The sequence below is a fragment of the Salarias fasciatus genome, chromosome 5 (assembly GCF_902148845.1).
Source record: "Salarias fasciatus chromosome 5, fSalaFa1.1, whole genome shotgun sequence".
In the NCBI taxonomy this organism is placed as follows: domain Eukaryota; kingdom Metazoa; phylum Chordata; class Actinopteri; order Blenniiformes; family Blenniidae; genus Salarias; species Salarias fasciatus.
The window spans coordinates 4,124,886-4,148,620 of record NC_043749.1 but is presented as its reverse complement, the minus strand read 5'-3'; the positions used below and the strand labels follow the sequence as shown (position 1 = coordinate 4,148,620).

The 23,735-nt window shown below is 44.0% G+C and overlaps 1 pseudogene; it reads right to left on the bottom strand.

The window, feature by feature from the left end:
- LOC115388303 (inositol 1,4,5-trisphosphate receptor type 1-like) overlaps positions 1 to 23,735 on the bottom strand; it is an 83,562-nt pseudogene that overhangs the window by 45,984 nt on the left and 13,843 nt on the right.

The window sequence follows — 23,735 nt, the reverse complement described above, 5'->3', positions numbered from 1 at the left end:
CAACCTCAGCCACATCCATCTCATCATCAAAGGCAATCAGCTGCGAAGAGAAGAAGTATAGGGGGCAGAGAGTTAGTAGGGCTCGATTAGTGAGTTCAAGCTGCGTCACAAGTGCAAATGTGAAGCCGGTCACACACACCAAAAGCATGTTCAGTTAGTAGGAACTGTAGTGTTAGGGTTGGAAAAAAAAAAACAGATCAATATTGATTCATCTGTCTCGTGGCTTTGACATGAGAGTCTAGAGAAGAAATATCAGGGCTGAAGGTCACGATCTTTAACCGACGTCACTGCTCTAAACAAGTGAAACTGTTCAGTGGTTTACCTGGGCAGAGCAGGAAAACTACTGTTGCACAACTGAACATGAGTTCAGCGGCGGTGTGACTCAATACACTACTGATGAGATTGAAAAATGCATAGAAATGTGGCTAATGAGCTCTGCGACCTATAGAAAACTGCAACATGAGCCAATCATGAACCAAAGCCACGGAACGCTGCAGGTCGTCAAAGGCTCAGCCATGAAACTTTAAACTGAAAATAGACAGACAGATGTGATACCGCCTACTTAACACAAGTAGGAGAGATCATCAGTAACTTATGAGTGATGTGTGAAGGACTGATTCAGTGTTAGAACATGCACATTGTTAATACTGTTAATAATCCGCCGCTCTCATCGTGCGGTCAGGAGCCACGTCAAGTGTTTGAAGAAGAAAGCAACGAGGGAATTCCTTGCTGGAGAATTTAAATTATGAACCCCATGTTCAAAGCAGACAAAAGGATTCACAAACTGCTCCGATTGATGGAACACCTGATCCATACGTGTGTGTAAGTCCTCAGAGTGTGGAACACGCTACGGGCTCCCAAAGAAACCAATTAGCTCTCCAAGTCTTCTGACTTTTCCCGTTGCTTTAATTTATTTTTTTATTATTATTATTTCTGTAAGTTTTTGCAGGAATAGAATGTCTCAGAAATGTCAAAAATGTTTTTTTTTTTTTCTGTTCCTTAATTCATGTGTGGGTGAATGTTTGTCGTAACTACAAACAGATGGTGAGAAACGGAACTGGATGGGGTCTACCTTCTCCCCGTAGCCGCGGTCCTTCGTCATCATTTCCCTCAGAGTCTGCAGCACTTTGATGCAGAGACGCTCCTCGTTCTCCTCCAGTAGCTGCTTCGTGTGCTTGATCAGCCTGTTCAAGGCGAGGAAAGAGGAAAAACACCGCACACAATGAAACCCACTTCCCCAAATGAACACCACTTTAAATTCATCTACAATCACAGCACAGCTAATTAAAACTCGTTTTCAAACACGAGTTTGTTTGAGCCCAAGACGACAGACTGGGAAGGTAGGAGCCTGAAAGCATCTCTAAGGGTCTTTCAAATACAGTTTGTTCAGCAGTAAATAGAAGGAAAATAGTACAGTGACAGCAGACCTTTTATGAAGTGAGAGAAGTGGAAATATCACAGCTGTTCCCCAAAACTGGGGAAAATTGAAAGTTTTGTTTTATTTTTTTTTAAGAGACTATAATCCCTGCAGGACTTCTTTGTTCTGCCAGATTCTCTGAAAATCTAATGTAATAATGCCCAGCACAAGGTCATGTTAAACACACACATCAGTGAAATTCCACATTTAAAGCCATTTGCATGTCAGCTCAGGTCCTGGTGACTCTGGATCACTCTAATGTGTTCTAACGACTTTCACTGTATTGGTGGCAGCTCAGGTATTTCAAATATTTGGGTATGTCACCCAAAGTTTCTCAAGCCGATGACCCTCGGGGGACCCAGAGTGTGGTTCATTAGCCTTCTAACGAGCCGCATGGTGACATGGGAGGTCACACGGGGGGTCAGTGTGATTGACCATGATGCTTTGAAGATGGATTTAAGAATTTGTTTGGCAGGGGAAAAAAAAGATTGGGGAGAGACGGTGGCATCAACCTCCTCCTCTGTTCAAAGGTTTTTCCACTGTCACCGCGCTCTCAAACCTCTCTGTGTATATAGATGGATTATTTTAGAACTCCAGTCCACTCAAAGAGAAATCGTGCTGGTTGTGGTCCTGCTGTACAGTAATATAATAGATTCTCAGTCCAAGACGGCGCCCAGCTCTGTTCCGCCATGTTATCGCTCTGTGTGCGCTCACTTCGAGATGAATCCTCCGCTTTCACATTTCTTGCGAGCGTCAGTGTTTTCGGGGAAGAGCAGCTCGGGACGGTGCAGCACGTCCACCAGCACCGAGAGCTCCGCTTGGACCAGCGGCCTCAGACGATCCTCCAGCGCCGACACGATGTCCTGCAGAGCACAGCCGAGATAGCCTCTCATCAGCAGGGAGAAAAGAAACAAGGTCACCTCTGGGTTTGTTTGCCGCTTTTCTTATTATAAGCTGAATGTTTAATCACTCAATAGCACCAATTACAGTGTTTACTTCTCCTGAAGTCTGTAATGCAACTATAAACAACGCCTCCTCACACTGGCGTCTGCTCTACAGGACCTGTGATACCAAATATGTAAATCACTAAATAGAGCAAAGTGGGAATTTAAATATTTCAAAATACTAGTCAGGGGCTTTTCTATTGCTGAAATGCAATATTGGAGCATTGTAACAACTAAAACATAATAGTTGCCTTTTTTAAATCAAATAAGTAAGATCGTAAAGTTCCATTACTTATAGTTAAAGAGTTACAAATTTCTACAAATCATTGTTAAAAACATAGTGAAAAATGATGTGAGACAGTAAATTCTTAACTACACGAACACCATGTGAAATACATAAACGTGTTTGATGAAGATCTCTAGTTAAGGAACAATTTAAAAGCAAAACTCAAACGTGCAACAGAAAGACTGTAAATCACATGAGTGTGCTCAGAAAAAAAAGTAATTGGGACAACTGTGAGAATACGCAAGGCTTGGCTCATAACTGTTTGTTTCCTGTGTCAGCAGAGACAATGGTTGAACTGAAGCAGGGGGGGTCAGTGACTTTCCAGACTTCCAGTGCAAACTGAATCACGCATTACGACAGAAAAAGGGAGTGACGGCTTGGCCTATTACTGAAAACGCTGTTTTTTTTTGTTTTTTTTTGACGGAAGTTATGAGAAATCCCTCCGTCTGTGTTTTGTTTTACCAACAGCGTTACGTGACGCTGGCCATATTAACCATGGTGAACAGCTCTGGAGTGTTGCAGCCTGTTTTACACAGTGAGTAAAGACACACGGGGCATGGCTGAACAAGGCACACACTCTGATGTGTGACACATCGTGCCTTTAATAAGAACGCGCTGGCAGTTTCCCATGTAACATCATCCGCCGGGGCAGAAGGAAAAAAAAACAAAAAAACTTTACCTTGTTAGTGTTGAAGCAAGCAAACAAAAAAAAAGCCCCTTCTGAAATGTCTTCCTTATTCTCAGTGTTTTAATAAGCCTGCGGTGTCAAATTCCACTTTACAATGCAAATTATCTATAAAAAAAAAATAAATAAATAAAAAAATAAAAAAATGAAGGCGTTTGGAATGAAGTTAAAAACAACAACTAGGGTATCTGACAATCTAATCACATACAGGTTTAACAGACTCATATTGCATCATATTTACAGAGAAAACGCGTGATTCTGTGCTCCTAAGAGTATTCGAGATGCGTGATAAACTGCTGAGTAATTGTTCTTTAGAAGGGAGGAAGGAAGCTGCAGTGTAGTAAGTCAGATTTGGAGTCTGGGGTGAGACAGAAAAGAAACCCACGTTTACAGTGCATGTAACCCACTTCCTTTCGATACGCAGAAGGCGAAATGCTTTGAACAGATGCAAGAGTCGAGAAGAAAAACTGGGACACGACTACGGCTGCACGATAAAGCCAACATGTGATACTGTAGTACTGTTGATGTGTGTTGCAATACGTATGAATACCATTGACAACTAATACAAACCATGAAGAAGATGATGATTTCTTTGTATTTTAAGTTTTTTCTTCCAATTAACATTATTTTACTGCCAAGAAAAGCCTTTTTTTCCCCCCCAATGTGATTCTGCAGTTACTTCTATCACATTTAATCATCAGATTTGAAATGTGTCAGCCGGCTACTTGGATAGTGAGATACTATTGTGACTCTTAAGCTAAGCATGAATGCATCTGCATTGTCAAAAATGTTCCCCGCTTATCTAATAATGCGTAACAGCCAAAAGAAGCTGCATGTGCATGCTGTGCGTTTGGTGTTTTCGGGTAATTGCAGGTTATTTCGTTCCAGCTTCTCCCTGTTGGGCTGACTGTGGTGCAGAAAGCCATCCGACCAGCGCCCAAAGAACGACATGTCCTGTTCCACAGTCAGATGTGTGGTTAATGGACTTGAGAGAAGTCATTACTGCCCCTTCTGTCACCCACCATAAACCAGCCTCCTGTATTCACGCAGGAATCGAGAGCGTTCGAATTCACATTTGAAGCAGCTTTTCCAACAAAGCTTAATTTTTACTGCTGCTGTTTTCAGTCTGCTTTGCTTGTTTTTGTTGCTGTTAAATGCTGACTGCAACATGCTCTTTGAGGTTTTGCCACTGTATCAGTTTCCCGCTTGAAAAAAAAACAAAGTCATTAAAATTCAATCACCTACAAGACACGGGCAAAATGCACTGAAGGTTTTTCTGACCTGCAGCCTTTCGATGATGTTTCTGTAATCTTTAGAGGTCGTCTGGCCCGAGTCCCGTCTGGACATGTTCTTGGCCGACAGCCTCCAGTTGAGGATGCTCTTCTGCACAACGTTATTGGACTTAACAAACAGGTTGTTCACCTGACTGTCCAGGTCCACCGGGATGGCGATCGCTCTGCTCTTGGCTAGAAGGTGGCGGAGAGGAGATTTAATGGACACACAGATACCGACGGTTAAGTGTGGTGGACAGGAAAGGAGTAGAACGAGCCCAAAATGTCATTAATATCTTACCAACGTCTGAGAGTACTTTAATGCAGGCCTCGACTGAGGCCTTCTGAACCGGGTTGAGCCAGTTACAGTGGTAAACCCTGAACACTCCCTGAAGCAGCTGCACAAACACGGGCTGACGAGTCTGGAAGACAACAAGAAACTGAATCAGAAACGGAAAAAAAAGAAAAAAAAAGGAGATAAATAGATAGGGTGAGAAATTAGAAATATTCAAGAGTGGCTTTGTAGTGATTTGGTAGAACCCGTGAAGCCATTTGTGGTAGATATGAGAACGTGAGGATACTATGGAATCTATGGAAGAAGCACCAAAAGCTCCAGGCCCAGTGGGTCAGAGGCCCATATTCAGACATTTCTAACACAAACACAGCAAAACAGTGAGAACGAAAAATACAGCCGATTTCTACCCGGCCTAAATACAATAAATACCTCAGTTATCTTGCCAAGAATGGCGGCCTGTTACAAGAGAAGAGGGAAGAGGGTTGTCGCGTCACCATGCATTTGTTCAACCTCAGCTAAGCAGAATTCTCAGAAAAGTACCAACGGTTACATAAAAGGGGAATCAGCAGATCCGACTGAAACCAACTCGACACAAACAGCTCTTGAAAACACATGGCGGGGTTGTATGAAGTGGGCAAGTGTGCGCACAACAAAAGCACAGGGAAACTGTACGGAGCAGTCGTCATGATTTATTGGGAAAGGCGTGGGCGTCAAGACATGGCTACATCAAAAATCTAAGATACGGTGCGGCTGCACTGCACCAGCACATCGTCTGCACCGTGTCCCAGAAAAACCTTGTGCAACACACCCACAGATCTGGGAAAAGCAAAGTGTGCGCGCTGACTAAGCTATGATAATGTGAAAACCCACACAGTAAATATTTCTACACATTCAGAGCCTGTTGATGAGGAAGACGACCAAGAGTCTGGAAACAACACCGAGGGGAAGAGTTATCGCTACTTACATACATACGACGAGCCATCTAAGCAAAAAAGGAAGAATTGGATGTGCATTTGAGGAGCAGTCCTCTTGTTTCACACTTTAAAACTCAAAAACGGTCAATATGTAAAGACAGGAGTGCTGACGACACGATTTGGACAGCGGTCCACTGTACCTGGAGGCTCGTGCTCTGGTCAGAAAAAGGGGAGCTGAAGAAACATGTGACGATGCTCATGACCGTCTCGGTTACGTAACGCTCCAGCATGGTATCCGCATGCTTCCTGTCACTGGTGTTATTGCACACCTAAGAAAGGAGGGGAGACGCATTAGCGCGACACGCCGCCACCGGATCACACTTCCTGTGTGTGCTGGTGACGGGCAGGACGCCCTCCGGAGGCTCACCCTGCAGATATCCACCAGGAAGTTCTCGAACAGCTTCCACATGTGGTTGGACGTGTAAATCTCCTTCATCTCCACTTCTGTGTCGACGTAACAATGGTTCAGAAAATTGATGTAGGCGATCTTCACCTGTCGGGACGCAAACACAGAAACGTAACGAGGCGGGACGGCGACGGGTGGACTGCTGACCGAGGCTGTATCGCCGTCCCACCTCGGGAATGCAGTCTTCGTGGGTGACGACCCGGACGATGTCGTCCAGGGGCAGCAGGGAGTTGCACTTGATCTCGGTGTAGACGTTCTTGCCCTCGGTGCAGACGGCCAGCAGCTCCACCAGGTGGATGTGGTACATCAGAGGGCTGTTCTCATCCATGCGGTCCCGCTCCGAGCGCATCATCTGGACCAGGGTCTGGAAGGAGGCGCGGTCGTTGTAGAAGACCAGGACGTCCTCGCCTGAGTTCACCAGCTGGGCAGAAAGAGAGCGGAGATGATCGATTCCGAATAACTGGTTTCATCCTTTTCTTGCATTACTCTTGCATGAAATGTGAGGAAACAGACCTCTGCCATGACGATGTCCTGACACTTCTTGATGAACTTGTTCTCGGCTTTAACGATGGTCTGCAGAAACTTGAGGTACTGGACATGTCGGCCGTGCGTCTCGGTGCAGTGGACAAAGTGCTGGACCACGCGCTCGTTGATCTCACTGCACAGCTGGAAGTTATTCATGAAGATGTGCTGCATGGTGATGGCCTCCAGGATCTGAGCAGAGAAGAGAATGACATGAGTTTTATGAGGAATTAATCAGCTTAACGATGTGGCTCCATTACTCACCCCTGGGTTGAGAAATAAGTTGATGTGCTTGTGGAGCAGGGCCTGGTTCTGCTGGTTCCCAGCACAGAAGTTCTGCAGAAACTCATGAGCCAGTTTCATGATCTCCTGCATCCGGACATCTTCACCCTGCAGCACATAAAAAAAAAAAAAAAAAAAAGAGGGATTTCTTCCAACTGAATCAGTGTGTATCTCTATACGCAGACAATAATCAGCTTCGATGTGGCACCTTCTCGTAGGGGATCTGCAGGAGTTCCAGCACCACGCTGTGAGCTCCCATGTTCCTCAGCAGCCGCTGCTGCTGCTTCTTGCTCTTCTTCCCTGAGCTTCCCTCCTGAACACAGAGGTTGCTGAGGCGCAGCAGGATCTGAGAGCGCACAGTGAGCAGATCTTTTACGATAAGCCACAAAAGCTGGAAAGTTATAATAAGGACATTTCCTTATATGAAAAAAAGAAGACCAAATCACCTCTTTGACAACTCTGTAGTTGTAGCTGCTGGTGTTTTCTGTCTTCTTCTTGTCCAGTGAATCTCCCTGCAGAATGATGAGTTACGATTAATCCTTCACACTTCGTCAAACTTTTCTTTACTCAGCCGACTTCGGCTACACAGTTTGACAGCTCAGCGCAGGCCTCAATAAGAAGTGGAGAATAAAGGAAGGCCTGGAATACAATCTGATTTTTGACACATTTAATAAAAAAACAAACAAACCAAAAAAAACCCAGAAAAATCAGTTAAAAACCACAGTGAAGTTTGCATCTTTTGAGATGAGTAGCATGAAAGTTGTCAAGTCACTTTTTAGTCTGACTATTACGTGGTGCAGTGCAATTTTATGTCTGTGTATTGTTTCTATTTATATTATACTATTTCTAGTACTATACATCCTCACCCGAACCCTCCTTTTAGCTGTATTTCTTTCATATTGCATAATAAATTGATGAGGTTTGTCCAGTTATTTCAGCTGTGTGTTGGTTTCACTACAATTCTATTATTCTGAATATATTAATTTATACACATGGGCACACGTTTGCGCAGAATTTTACCTTTTATTGTTTTTGTTAATCGTTTCTTTTTAGGCAATGTAATACACCTCAGCCTGCTTCACAGTCTTGAAGCAAATAATTTAGAATATAAAATAACGTTTTATGGTGCTTGCTCTCTTTTTGAAGAGGAAGAGAGACACGATTCGACATCAGGGACTCAGAGCACCGATAACAGCTTGACGCTCAGGGTCTGCACAGTGTACCTTCTTTTTACTGTCAGACTCTGAGGGTCCATCTCCGTCCATCCCATCCTCTCCTTGCCTCTTGTAAACCCACAGCTCAGATTTTTCCACGATGGAGCGCAGCTGGTCAAGATCCGACTTGATCTGCTTGTAGTTGTCGACATCCTGACTGGTGACCAGCAGCTGGACCTGAATTTTAATTAAAGAAATCAGTTTTCCTGAGCTTTAATCACAAATCGCGACACAGGTATTGTCTGAGAGGTGTGTGCTACATGTTAGGTTTACAGTGTGAAGAGGCTCACTTGTTTGAAGGCCATCAGGACCTCCTGCCTCTGGCTGAAGTGCCTGAAGAGCAGGTGAAGCGCTCCAGACACGAGGGGCGGGTAGTCGTGCATGGTCAGGTGCAGCAGGACCCTTAAGAAGGTGCGACCGCCGTGGTCGTCCAGGTCCAGCGGAGTGTTCTCCTCACTGCGCCACAGGCACATCAACGTCACTTCAAATTACCTTTAATTTCATGCCAGCTTACTTCAGATTGTTAGCAGCCTCTTAATCAGCTTTGGAAATACAAGAAATCTGCGTTACCTTCCTCCAAAAATCCCCTCTGCCTGTTCCTCGATGTTCTCAAAGTCAAAATTTCCTGAAGTTGGTCAAAAGTGATACGAGGACGTGTTTGTCAGCAGCAGGTTAACAACACAATTCACACTATTTCTTTTTAATAGATTAGTTTTATACCTGGCATTGGATTGGCGACATTATTGCTCCCATTTTGATTGGCAGCGTTTTCTCCTTGTGGATTATTCTCATCAAACTCTCGTTTAAAGATACAGAGCAGGCAGGAAATCCTGTAGTCCAGTCGCACATTCAAAATAAACTGAAGGGAGAGAGAAAGTGTTACTACGTGTTTGAGAGCGCGGCTTCACGGAGAAACATTCCCTCCTGTTGTCTTACTTGCAGGATTTCAATGACTTTGAGCTTGGTGTCCATCACCATGATGTCCTCTCTCTCCGGCTCGGTCTGCGTTTTAACCACGTCTCCCTCGGGCTGATGGGTCGGCGTGGTGGGCAGCAGGCCGCCTCCCCGCAGCACCACCTGCGTCATGAGCTCCCCGACTCCATGAATGGACTTCATCACATTACTGCCAGCTGCAGCGCAGACGGAGAGTCAGAACAGGAGATGCAGTCAACTGAGGAGATTTGTGAATAAAATCTATGTCTGAAATTTATAAATGGATCCTAAAGAGTCTGACTTGTAAAAATTTGCAATGAATTGTTGCCAAAGAAACACTAAAAAATGGAAGTCAGTTCACTCTTTTTCCTTCATTTGATCCTTCAATGTCGGCTCTTCCTATCATTGTGAAGCAGAATTCACCAAGCGTTGGATTGTTCACCCACTAATAGGGAACGTGAGCTGGGTTTAGACCGTCGTGAGACAGGTTAGTTTTACCCTACTGATGATGTGTTGTTGCAATAGTAATCCTTCCACATTACTAAAAAATGAAAAGGAAGATTGACATGTTGAGTCTGAAGGAAGGCATGTTTACCTTTGGTTTCCTCTCCCTTCTCGATCTTGTTGATGGGGTAAATGGTGCTGACGTGCACGCAGTCCAAAATGTTCAGCAGGATCTTTGTCAGTCGAAGCAGGTCGCTGAAGTTGTAGAAACCAAAGTAGATGAGGTTCCTCGCCAGGTTGACAACCTGCGAAATAAACAAAAAACAATTAATTTGATTGAACCCTGAGTGAGGATCTGATCATGCTGTGGCTGTGGGCGCATTATCACCTCGAAAGTCAGCTTGTTTTTCTCCTTGTCGGAGAAGGGGATGTTTTGCGACACCACCTCTCTCAGGTAGTTCTCCACAAAGTCCATGGTGAGGCAGAAACGCTCTTTGATCTCGTCTCTGGTGGTGCCGTCGTTGTCGTAGCTGAATAATCAGAGGAAAACTAACATCTGAGAGACGCATCTCTGTAAGGACAAGACCAGCCCTGCTGGGAAACTCATCGCGTCAACTCACTCGTCGATGGCGATTTTAGAGGGGATCTCCGACCACAGGCGGGCGTATTTGACGGGCGTGACCTGCTCCTGGGGGTCGCGGTCCACGTGCATGTGCAGCATCAGGCGGCAGAAAGACGCCCGCAGGTCGAAGGGCAGGTCCTCGTCGGACATGGAGCGCAGGATCAAATCCACGTCCAGCTGGCCTGAGATCTTGTTGATGGCCAAGTACTGACGGTCCAGACACATCCGGGCGAAGAGGTTCAGCTGGCACCTGTCAGCACATTTCCATTAATCCTACAGGAACAATGCAACATTCATCCAGGGCTACTTAAAAAAATGTCATCCTCAAGTTTTAGCGTGTAACCTTACTCTACTAATCAAAGCTAAAGATCTGACCTGTAGTAGCTGACGATCTCCTGGTCCTCCTTCTGACCCTCCTTTGCATCCTGGGCCAACTCTCGGACGCTCTTACTGCGGATCTCCTTGCAGTTGTCTTTCCAGAAGAGCCACACCTCCTCCTCATCTTCAGCCTCGACGGGATTCTCCCCGTTTGCCGTCGTCTCGATCTCGAACCTCGAAAGGACCAATCTGAAAAACAGCCGAAAGGCTGACTCCAAAACCACATGTCTGACTTTAACAAAGCCTCATAAACGACTGAAACGAGTTCCGTACTTGGTTTCAATGAGGATGTCGGCGTTGTTGGAGTCCAGCACTGCGTTACAGATGAGCTCCTGGGTCACAGGGATGGATTTGTTCATGGACACGCAGAGATCTGACAGGTAATCCAGAAACCTACACACCGAGAAAAATCAAATATTTTTCTTAATTACAATATGTCAGTTTCTTTTTTTCTAAATATTAAAGTCTTTAAAAAATGGCTACTGAAGAGATCATTCTGCCTGGAGCGCTCTTCATGATTTAATCTCTACTATTTGTTTAATGCTGTCATTCTGGCCTGACTTTACTTGTAAAAAAAGATCACTTGATCTCAAAGAACAACCTGGAAAAATAAAGGTCAAATTAAAAAAAAGCTTTGGTATTTGTGCACTGACTTTTGTTCTCATATTCTGTCTACAGCAGGAGTGTCAAACAGAAATCCCACGAGCCAAACCCAGCCCACAAGAGGCTCTGATCCCGCCTGCCAAACCACCAAAGAAACCACTTGACTGAATTTCCAACAAAGGGTAAATTTGTAAAAATAAGCATAATACCACATCTACAGGAGAACCTTTACACCAGACAGCATCATTAAATTGGCTTGATTCTGAAATTTTAGTACTTTTCTTTTTTACAAATTTCAAAAAGAAAAATTAAAATGTACTTTGAAACTAATGTGTATGTCGACTCAGTGCCACAACATTCAAAAATTCAAATGTCAAGACCATATGGTGCTATTTCACCGGTCCGGCTCACTCAAGATGAAATTGGGCTGTATGTTGGCCCCTAAGCTAAAAGTGTTGTAGTTGTTGTATTTCTGCATTTAGGATTAATGCTTGGAGAAAATAAAGGTCCAGTGTGCTGCTGACGATAAGCAGACGTAAGAAGGATATAACCACACTGGTTTGGAATTTAGAGCTTAAGCAATCAGACTTTATGAAGGCAGATATTCTGGAAAGAGCAGTAGATCAAACTAGATGGCATCCCTGTCAGTTAATGAAAGCAAAAGAGTCTGCCTGAAAGCAAACAATAAGACATTTTAAATACATCGCAGGGCTTGATTTCTATTGATTTCTACTGTAATATTCATTTATCAGTGTCACATGTTGAATAAAAAGCAGCATGATAGCATGAATCCATTCTGCCAAGTTTCAGCAAGTCAGTCCTCTGCTGTGGGTGTGTTTAAGTGGGGAATATTTCATCTGCATTCTTTAGACCACTTAGCAAAAAACAGGCATTATTTAAACATTGTGGGACATGTGCAGGTCGTTGCTGATGATGTCCATTCCTTCACGGCCACAGTGCACCATCCTCTAACGGCAGCTTTCAGCAGGATAACGTCTCATGTCAGAAAACTAAGAAAGCCGCCTTGACATTCATTATTTGCAAACCCAACAGAACATCATTATTTGAAGTGGAACAGCTCACAAGGTATGCACTGTGTGATGCCATCACGCCAGAATTATTCAAAACTTCAGAGAAACTTTCAGAATCTTGTTGTGCGCAAAAGCGAATTAAACTCTACGTCCAAATACAAAAATGCATCCAAACGTTAATGGCTGCTGTCGTGTCACATTAGGGTAAAAGTTGGGGATGTAAAAGCCTCCTTTATGAAACTTCTGGATTAGCCCGATTCTCATGTCATTAGCAGCGTTTGGCGAGATCCAAACACAACAGAGGTTCGTACCAACTGTCAGCAAATTACCCGCAGTGCCAAGGTCACGCACAAGCAGTTCCACTCATACTCTCGCAGCACATATTTGAATACATTTACATAGATTTACATTCCTCTGAAGCTGTTATACAAACAAATCTGACCCAAAGTGGCCACAGCAGCTCATTTGGTGCCAGCTCTGCTCAGGCAGCCAGGCTCCGCCGGTTTGAGCGAGCCTCACCTCGGCTCGCGGTTCTTCCTCACTAGCGTGACAAACGTGTCTATCTCAGCGGCGGTGATGTGTTTCTCCAGCAGCTTCCGGTTGTTGTGGAGCAGAGCGGTTATTGTGTCTTCGGCCAGCACGTCGTAGCCTATCTGCTTCTGCATGAAGCGGAACTGTTTGGCGATGTATTCCTGCGAGAACCGGGGGGAACGGGAGATAAGTTCTGCACAGAAAAACTCTAGTGTGTGTGAGGGGCAGAGTGGAGTCGCGGTGAGCAGCGTACTTGGTTTTTCCTGTAGTCCTGCTGGGAGTGGCGCAGCACTCTGTAGCAGAGCCTGCAGATGTGTCTGAAGGGCGCGTGGCGCTGGTCCCCCAGCTCCTCCAGCCGCAGCATCGGCCCGTCGCCGCTGTCTGTGAAGGGCGCCTGAAGGAGCTTGAAGATCTGCAACAGGGAGATTCCTGGACTGAAAATGACATTAAAAACCAACACATCAACTGCATCCGCTAGTGAAAGCCGACCTGTTTGAGGATGTTCTGCTCTCTCATGAGTTTCTGCCTTTCTCTGTTCGGCTTGTTGACCATAATCTCCAAAACATCCTGCCCACTGTTGGGAATGTCAACGACAAAGAAAACCAGGTCCTCCAGGAGCTTTGTCACAAACCTGCAGAGAGAATAAAGCAGAGCAACAACTCAGTATTTCCACACAGTTTTGAAAAGGAATCAATGCTGGACACAGATCTAAATTCGAACCTCCTTTCATTTTGTGTGATTGTGCCCTTTTCCAGCTTGCCGGCAATGGACGCCAACACTTTACTTGCATCATTAGCAAAGTCTAAATCGCGCACTTCAGCAGGCGGGACAGGGACAATGGCAAAGGCTTCTTTATCTTCTTTCACCCCTGATGTTCCAATCTTTCAAAAAAAACAAAAAAAAAGAACCCCAACAAAATTAAGAAATTGTTGGGAATCTTCACAATGTTCCTCAACAACCAACCCATGGGTCACTCACCCGTAACATCACGGGCTTCTCCTCCTCTTTGTCGATGGGGTTGTTGGTGCTGTGAACCCATGTGTTTGTGCACAGGTGTCTTAGCCTGACATAGGAGCTCCTGCAAAGAGAGAAATGATGGAGAGAAAACGATGGAAATTACAAAAAAATTGTCACAAGGCACGATGTTGAGGCCTGTAGAGGTAATAAGTATTCAGTAGTAACATGGTTCCATTCTTTCTGCCAAAAAGTGACTTTTTGGATGTAGAAGTGCTTCGGATTTGACCACAATGACTACTGTTTGGGGTTATTTACATCTGGCTTTGATCGAGATGAATCCTGACTTTTGAGCATCAGATCTGATTTCTAACAAGAATTCGACTTCAGCATGCAGCAAATCTCATAATCTGAAGTGTCGGAGTTCGTCTCTCTGAAAGCGTGCCAGCAAAGACCGACAAGTCTGAGCATGAAAGGCAAGCTTTATAGCACGCTATGTAGCTATAAAAGTGTATCTAATAAACGATAAATCACCGTTTACGGCGTCGGACGCAGCAGGTGCATGTAAACACGGGTACAGGTCAGGCGCGGCCGTCACCCTCCAGCCGCGCACGCAGCAAGATTACGGATTATCCAGCATTGACCCACGTCTCTTCTTCATTAAGCACTAAAACCTTTACGCATAGTGAAGTCTGAGCCAGCTCTGTCCTTCATTCTCAAAGCATCCCTCTCTCCACGTGTGGGCGTGCGAGTAAGCGTGTGTGTCGCTCGTCAGGCCTCCAGCAGACAGGAGCCATATTCTTGGCAGGCGTTACGTAACGGCCCGCTGGAACTAACAGGCTTACCTTTGTGCGGCGCTTCTCGCGGGGAGTAATTAGTCCCTGGGCTAAAGTTTGAGGGACGGGGTTATTTCAGGTTGGAGCGGGAAGAGCGGCGAGAGCCGAGCACCGCGCAGACACACACCTGACGGCGTGACACAATAGAGGCTTTGCGGCAAGGTGGAGAGGCTCTGTTCTTATCTGATGTGCTTTGGCAAGAATAGGTACAACCGCAGTCGTTTTGGAAGGAGACCTTCTCTCCAACGCAATTCCGCCAACAGGAGCAGACGGACAGAAACGGAGGTTTATCAGGGATAATATGGTCAGCCAGCCAATCAGCACAAATACTGACAATGCTGCATCATGTGTTGTTATTTTAAAAGAAGGAACAAGGGAAAAAAAAAAAAAAACAAAACCCACCAATAAAGTCACACACACTCTGTAAACAAAGTTTCCTGTTAATATGAACTCTCATAAACTCTCTTCAGTGGGTTCTTGGTCCAAAAGGAGGAGATCAGAGAGCATAGCTCATCAAATAATACTGATGTTTCACAGTATAATTATTGGTCCCACAATCTCTTTTCCACTGCAGTAGCATTATATTTAGGACTCATCAATAAATAATAAATAAGTCAACAAATCAGTGCAGAGCAAACCTTCGAGCCTGTATACATGGACGGATACTTTAGTGTGTGAAGACAATATCTGCAGAACAGTTTAGACAAAACAGAAAGCAAAATATTTACAAGGCAAGTGAAAACCAAGGTTCATCACGATCCCACCACTTCTACCTTATTCATTTCTTGTTTCATGCCACATTGGGACTTTCCTCTTCTTGGCAGCAGTCAAGCTATGTGAAAGTGAGCAGCGCACTGAGAAACACAGGATCCCCTTATTTCTCAGCGAAATAAAGTAAATATATATCCCACTGATCTGACCAATGCTGCAATTTTCAACCAAATGTCAGGGAGAGACTGGGCACCGGTCCGCGTGACGGCAGACAGCTGGTCATGCAGACATAACAGACCACACGGAACTAAAGTGCTCCCTGTCCACAACTGCACAAAGCAAACACACTCATTACCTCAGAAACTCCCTTTCTGGCCAAGTTCGAAATTCCCCACGCAGGCGAGTCAAACTGATACTACTGTCACTGTTTGTGTTGTTTGGCTTTTGACATCACCGTGACGTCGCTGTGGTTTCACTGATTGAAGGTGGAGTTACGATATTTGTCACTTCTCCTGTTTTGCAGCGTTCTTGTTGTCATATTCACACAGTTTCCTCTGAGAAAAGTATGGCATCATCTCTGTGTCCTAATTTTATTTTAACACTTCATATCCCCCCTTGGCTTGTGTATATGTTAACTGTGTGGGACTCAAAAGCTTCCCGTACAAATGAAACGGATGCAGAAAGCCGGATTTCAAAGAATGGCCGTGTGAATTCATACCTGGGCACCATGGAGTCCCCGCCCCTCAGGGTGGTCGGATCCAGCTCGAAGATGGAGGAGATGTCCATTCCGTCGGGTACAGGCACCAGCGTGTACATGATCTTCTCCTGGGGAGCCCGCAGGCGGCCTCGCAGAGCTTCATTATCAGCATCCAGCTGGAGACATACAGTATGCAGTGAGAGAGCAAACTGGTGGCTGCACATGGCAGAGGGGAGAGGAGGGACGGTCTTAAGATAAAAACAAAGGAAAAGAGGTGTTGAAGTCTTTAATTTTATCTACAAGTGATAGTGACTCTACAGGGTTCAGCCATCTCAGTGACCTCCTTGACCCAAAGCTGTGACCTGCACACAACATCAGCGTTTCAGCCTCAAACGGCAACGCTGCCACCTGGTGGCAGCTTCCTTTACAACGTGCATCTGCTATAGATGATGGCAGAGTGACACACGGTGGTGATCAGCGGCATTAAAATGAAGACGTTCTTTAAAAGTGACCAGCACCATCCAGGACAAGACAAAAGCAGCAACCAAGTAAAGATCATAAAGCAGTACCTGGAAGTTAAAGGGTGTGAAGTCCACCACCTGCAGCAGGAGGCAAAGATCGAGAAGACATTTTAACAGAGAGAAATAAAAATAGTGAAACCAACAGCTTGGCTTTTAAATCCCTGTAAAGAAGGAGATCAGACGGACTCACCGATGACCGCTGTTCGGCGCTCTCCTCCTCAAAGTCTGGATTCACCTGGGAAACAAGTCAAACATCTTCATCACAGCTCTGTAACGTCATCGAATACCAACAAGCATCCTGGCATCTCTGAGGGTCATGGCCCGTGGAGCACAGATAGTGTGAGAATACAACTCTGGTGATGTTGACACACACCTCACCCACCTCGGCAGCCAGATAGCACCCAGTGGCCAAATGCTTAAACCTGAACAGGCTGTTCCAGTAACCTGCACCTCCTCTGCAAGGGTCATGGTGGACCACCTGGGAAAGGGGGAACAACGCAGGGACGGAGAGCAATGAGCCCGCATGATCTGTGCTCGATTATTATAATTTAAGTGCAATTGGATTTGTGCTTTTCAGACTTAAAAAAAAAAAAATAAATAACAGAAACAAATGTAGATCCTTATCACCTGCAGTGTGAAGGTGAAACTTATCTTCCCACTCTGCATGGTTTAACCATTATAGTGAAACATTATCAGCAGGTATTACATTTTAAGCATTTGTTTTAACTGATTTAGGAGAATAAAAACCAAATAATTAAGAGGTGAATTAGGTTTCATTAAAAAAAAAACAAAAAAAAAAAACATATTGCCGACTGACCTCCACTTCCCAGAGTGCTTTGCTGCTGGTGGCAGAAGTAGCGGACTGCCGGCCCGTCGTTCGAAGAAAAACGTATTGCTTCTTTCTGTGGTCGTCACATGTGAGGAACTTTTCCTGCTCCGCATGGAACAACCGCACGACGTCACCCTGTAATTACAGACGCAGCAGAGCACTCCAGCGGTCACTCTCTCAACTCCCACCGCCTGTTTTTCAGTCTTTCATTCCAGTCATGACAGGCAGGTTTCAAAGCTTCCTGTTTCTCCTTGTGAACAGTTTTTATTGAGGCACCCACCCCTTTCAGGATCGTCTCCTTGTTGTCGCTCCATTTCATGAACAGAACTACTTTCCAGCTTGTGTTGCAATTCACAGAATTCACCTGAAAAACAGAACAAACATTCAAAACGACTCGTACTTTTGGTTAAAACTGGGACTGTCCAGTACTAGTACTGGCTCAGTTGTGTGTGTTCAACTGAAGCGCTCAGAATTTTCCATGTACCTCGTTGCATCCTGGGTTGTCCACTAACTGGTGGCTGCTGGCATGTAGAGGCTGTCCCGCGTTCACGGGGTTGAGGACGACTTTATCTCCAATCACCACCTGCAGAAATGAAATCAATCATCACCCATTTAGATGCAAATGATCTTCTTTAAACATGCTCATGTAAGTTTAGAGCTAATAAAACCTTTATTTTCAGAGAATCTCTGACATGCTGTTCCTCACATGAACACTAGATGGAGCTCTACACCATGCTGCTTGTAAACTAAAGCCTGGATGTTGAGTGCAGCTGATTTGGCTCACCAGAATAGTTATTACTTGTTTATGTTCAGGCAAGATAAAATATATGAATATATGAATTTACACTGCGCTAACTAGAAATCTTTCTGAAGATAAATACATATTATGCAACTATGAAATGCCACAGGAGTTTGATTTAGTCCATCTGACACTCGTCTCTTCCCTTATCATTTATTTCCAAAGGAGACTAACGATTGTCATAAAGATTATGAGTTAGTCCTAAATGGAAATTGGTCTAATAAAATTTGAAATTACTTCAAGTTAATTCATTGACTCGGTTTAACTCACATCTCGTCTCCACTTCCAAAATATGCTACAATACAGTTCTTCACTTTCAAAATCTTCAGGCTGTGCAATTCATGCTGCTTTCAGCATGTTTTCACAAAGAGACTAATAATACTACTTTAACCCTTATCGCTGAAATACTCTGTTGAAAGTGATATTAAGACATAAACAACGATCAGGACAAAAAAAGTGTTCCATTGTGTGATATTTGTATCTGATTAGATTTGTTAAGACAATTTCTGAACTGATTAAAATTTCATAATCTTCACTGTTTATTGCCTGGAAAGGTTTCTGAGTGTCAGGATTTTCTCAGAGGATTTCTTTACGTGGGACTAACATCCTGGTGTCTCTTTTTACTGTTCGTTTGGGTAAAATATGGAAGTCATCAGAAATTTTCACTCCGTTCAATGACGGGATAATAGTGAGCGAGCTTTATTAAACTTAAACACCACAGAGTAAGCATCCATAAAAAAAAGAAAACAACGTGCGCGCTGCAGGCGGGACGACTGAGCGAGGCCGGCGATTAAAAACCTCATTCACAATTAAGTATGTGAAAATGCTGAAAACTGCTGCTGAGCGCCTGCTGGGCGTTAACATCACCTCCGTGCGAGAGAATCGCCTCATGAAGAGGCACTTAAAAAGATAATCGTCAGTATGTCAGCAGTTGCTTGTGCTTGGTAAGCTCTGCCGTCTAAATAAAAGGCAGAATCCTGAACCGCTGTACCCATCATGCTCTTTGATCAAGTCCTTCATGAAAACAACCTGCATTGCCTGTTCATCTGACTGTTTCAAAATCCCCTGAAAAGTCTAAAAATACATCCTGGAGGTCTCTTGCTGAGCATAATTAACTCTCAGCTCTACCCACACTGTCTCCCAGGGATCTCAGCTTGTAGAACGGCTGGATGTAGAACCAGGATCCTTCGTTTCCTGCCGAGTCCAGAGTCACTCTCATGGCGTTTTTCTCCAGCAGCGCAGGCAGCCGCTTGTTCACCGTCAGGTATTTATTGCTTTTTAAGTGCAGCAACTGTTGGCAAAACAAGGTGAGAATTACATGGCAGCAAAGCCACACAGTCACATTATAGGTGGCATCAAACGGGCGAGGGGGAACCAGGGGGTTTGAAAGGAAAAGCCAAAGCATCTGCAGAGCATTTGGTGTCGAGTACCACTCAGGAGAGCAGCGTTAATGCCTGCTATGAGGTCGCTCACTTTACTTTTCCACATATCAAAGTAAACCATGAGACACTTTCCAACATCCAGAGCAGACCTAGGAAAATATTAACTGCTCTTATTTTCTGAAGGCTCCTTACATTGTCTGTTTTGAGAGTGGATGTGTTGACTTTACTGAGGTGTTTTGGTCTGGGAAGGCGCATTGGTTACGTCCTGTTTACACGACAACGCTATGAATGAAGACGCATCACTTTTCATTGAAAAGGATGTCTGTTTACATGGAAATGGTAGAAATGCTGAGAGCGATGTACTCTTCATGCAGGGCCTGACGTGAATGCTGCCGTTTGCTTTCGTACTGAAACCCACATGCAAGCAGAGAGCAATACGCTATAAACATTATTAACAACGAGAACGCCGACATTCGTATTGTCAGACGATGAAAATTGGATTGCTACACCAAGTGAATGTTAACTATAAAACCTCCAAGTTTCAAGGACAATTTGGACCAGGAGTCATGACACTCTGGAGGCAAATGCTGTTATTGCATATCTGCCCGCATATCTGCAAAAGAACTGTTTACTAAGGCTGTAGTGTGGCTTGGCGAAAGCGCCTTTATTTTCATTTGTAAACAGGGTCTCAGAAGTTATATTGGAGGTTCGCAGACAGACAAAGGGTGGAAACCACTGATGAGCAGTTTAAGTGCCTAACACAATGTAATCTCTCACACACTGTGAATCGTTTCAAAACAACAATGTATTAACAGTATTCAGTATTGTGAGTACTGCTTGAAACTCTGTACAACTCTACTCATTAAAACTCAGCTCAAACCCACAGCGCGACATGTGCTGTTAGAACCAGAGAGTTATTGTTCCCTAACCAGGAATCAGTCAGTGGAGACGTCCTGTTAAAATGATGGTTGCTCATAAACCAGGACATCTTACGGCGGTATATGTGGTGTTTTCCCTCGTGCGTGTCACAGTGCAGGAATGTGTTACTATTCTGGATTTCAGATGAACTCACACCTGGGAAAACAACATTCCTGTGCAAAGAGCCAAGCTAAGACAGCAGAGATAAGACTTCACAATGAGCTCTTTCTCCTCACTTCTTTGTCTTGGAGCAAACACTGAAAACTCCATTTGGATCAGTACAGAACTACAGACAGGATTACTAGGAACTCTGCTGATTGGTTGTAAGCATGTATTGTAAACGCACCTGAATGACATTTCCATACTGGATGACGGTTCCCAGCAGTTTGCGGTTTTCCGACTCATTCTGTTTCTTCTCGAGGTCAGCGGCATGCTGATGCACAGAGGATGGAGACGGAGACGGAGACAGAATTGGTAAATAACCTACACAACATCAGGGCGATGAGACTGGGTGGAGGTGCGCTCTTCTTACATGAAGTTTGTTGAGGAGGACGGTGTCGGTGGTGCTGTTGCCTCCGGGTTTTGCCGCCTTCCAGAACTGCTTCTGTGCGGAGTATCTGTTCATGGGACATAGTTTGAAAAGGCAATCTGGGGAAAGGAAGCAAAAAAGAGAGAAAATCAGTCATCAAGCACTGGCATTTTGCATTTACAATAGGGAGACATGTTGCCGTTACCGTAGTTTTAAGCATCTGTGCATCAGTGTGAATAATACTTTGGGGTTAAAGCAGTAAACAATTCATGTATTGATGAGAAAAAAAAAAACTCATTTTCCACCACATTTTAAAAGCGGTCAGAGAAACTGCTCACATGGTACAGTCCAATAGAACTATATAAATACTACCAAAAGTCTTAAAACAGATTTTCTTTCGTGACTTTAAGTTGTGATGTCTATTTCAACATGTGTTTTTATTAAACTTACTAGAAAGGTGATGGCCACAAAAAATATCATCCTTGTCTGACCGAGGGTCAGTTGAACTGACTGTTGAACAACGAATGAGATAAAACTGACTGAAAACTAGCAAGAAAAAAAAAGAAGTCTTTCAATGCTGTAACAACACTTTTGTTTCACTGCCAAAAACTACATCCGTCTTCTAATCCTGTGCAGGGTCGCAGAGCTGGGGCCAATCCCAGATTACTGAAGACACACACTGGACAGGTCGCCAGTCGGTGGACAAACCTGATGGACTGGAGAACCGTCGCCGCGGCTGAGCCGGCTATTGTTTATTCATGGAGCTTTCATAGACACCGGAACTGCACAAACTCATCACGGTCAAACTGCACTTCCTGCCAACCTCGCACCTCCACACACATAAAAACTAGTGTAAAACACTTCATGAAACTTCAGACAGATAAATGCTTCATCCTCCATGATCAGCAGACAAACAGCAGACAACCCGACCAGCACACATCCTCAGATGTCACATCAACTTCTTTTGAGGTTAAATTACCAAAAATCAGTTAATCTCTCAAGCCCTTTTCTTAAACGAGAAATAAACTTAATTATCTAATAGATTACATGTCCTATAGCATAACAGGCTGTCAGCTATAATCTATATATGATTCATTAATCATTTATATAATTTGCTTCATGACTGGGACATATACAAAAAGGTTGGGATGATTTTGTTTCTAAGTACAGTGGACCAAAAGACAGCATAACAGATGTTATGAGGAAGATATTTTATAATTGAATGGAAAAAAAAAAAAAGACTTGTATTGAATTAGGTTTTAAAAAAGAAACATGGGGCAAAGGTAACGGAAGACTGAAGAAACAGGTGGTTTGGATGCTGTTGGATTCTGTAACCACGCAGGAATTTGCAACAGATCAGTAACATGACAGAGGAGAAAAGTAGAAAACGGGTATTTTTAGAGAGAAGATTTCGGAAGTGAAGGAGGCCAAAGGTTTAACAATCATGTAACAAATTTAGGAATGTCAGAAATCAACAATGGATCCTGAAACTGACAAAACTATGAAGATTTCACTGCACAGGCTCAAGAACAACACCAGAAACCACTTTTGGTGTACACAGTTCATCGTTCGTTAAACGGAGGTTAAAGCTTTACCATGCAGAGAAACCATCACGTGATGCAGAAACACCACAATCTCCATTACAACACTCTGAAAACAATGTCTGTTTACACAGAAACAGCAGAAACACTGGAAAGGATGTACTTTTCCTGTATAATCACTCGCGGGCGCTGTTTGTTTTTTTGTAATGAAACTACATAGATGTGTGTGCAGAGAGCAAAACGTTAAACATAAACAATGGTGAGAACACGGTTTGGCCCATGACAACAGGACAACGTTAAAATGCATTTTGAGTCGACTGCACTACGATATGGCTTCACAGTCGAAGAGTCCAGGAGATAAACCGGTCTGCCTGAAAGTAAATCTCAATCTAAAGAGGTCACAGCATTTTGTATTCTCAGAGCCTGAACGTTTACAGGCTGTTAGTAGAAAAACAGGCTGCTACAGAAAACGTAAACATCCCTCTGTTCCACTTTTTAAAGACAATGGCAGAGAGAACCCTTCAAAGCAGATGGCCTGATTCTATTTCCCCCGAGACGCCTCCTACCTGTATGGACGAGAATATGCAACGGCAAAGTAGGAGAATGTTTTACGTTGTGAAAATTATAAGTTGTATCTGTGAAAAAAATAAAATAAAATAAAAATACTGTTGCACATGAATAATAAATTAAAGATTTTTTTTTTTTTTAATATTTGCATATTGTCCCAGGATTTTTGGAACTGGGGCTGCAGTAACTGTGTCCTATACCCCAACTGGTGCAGGAGACACGAGGCGCTCGCTGTGGTAAAAAATAGAGACTCTGGCTGCCTATGTCGGAAACGCGGCCAGTGAAGGAGCGTCCAGGGATTAACCGTCATTGGGCGCAGGGTGGAGGAAGGAGGACAGCCAGAGACGAGGTCAAGGACCAATGAAGAAAATGGGGCACTGGGAGAACATCTGTCTTAAAGACTGAGAAACAGATGAGGAAGAATGTGAATTATATGGGCTGCAAACCTTTGGCAGGAGGCTCATTTACAATGATGAAAAAGTAGCAGATAGCTGTGTGCACTATTATTAAAATTATAACTGAAATAATATATTTAGCGATACACCTTTCAATACTGAAATAGCTGTGTGGGAAATTCATTTGAAAAAAAAAAAAAGCAGGTTATTAGTATCCA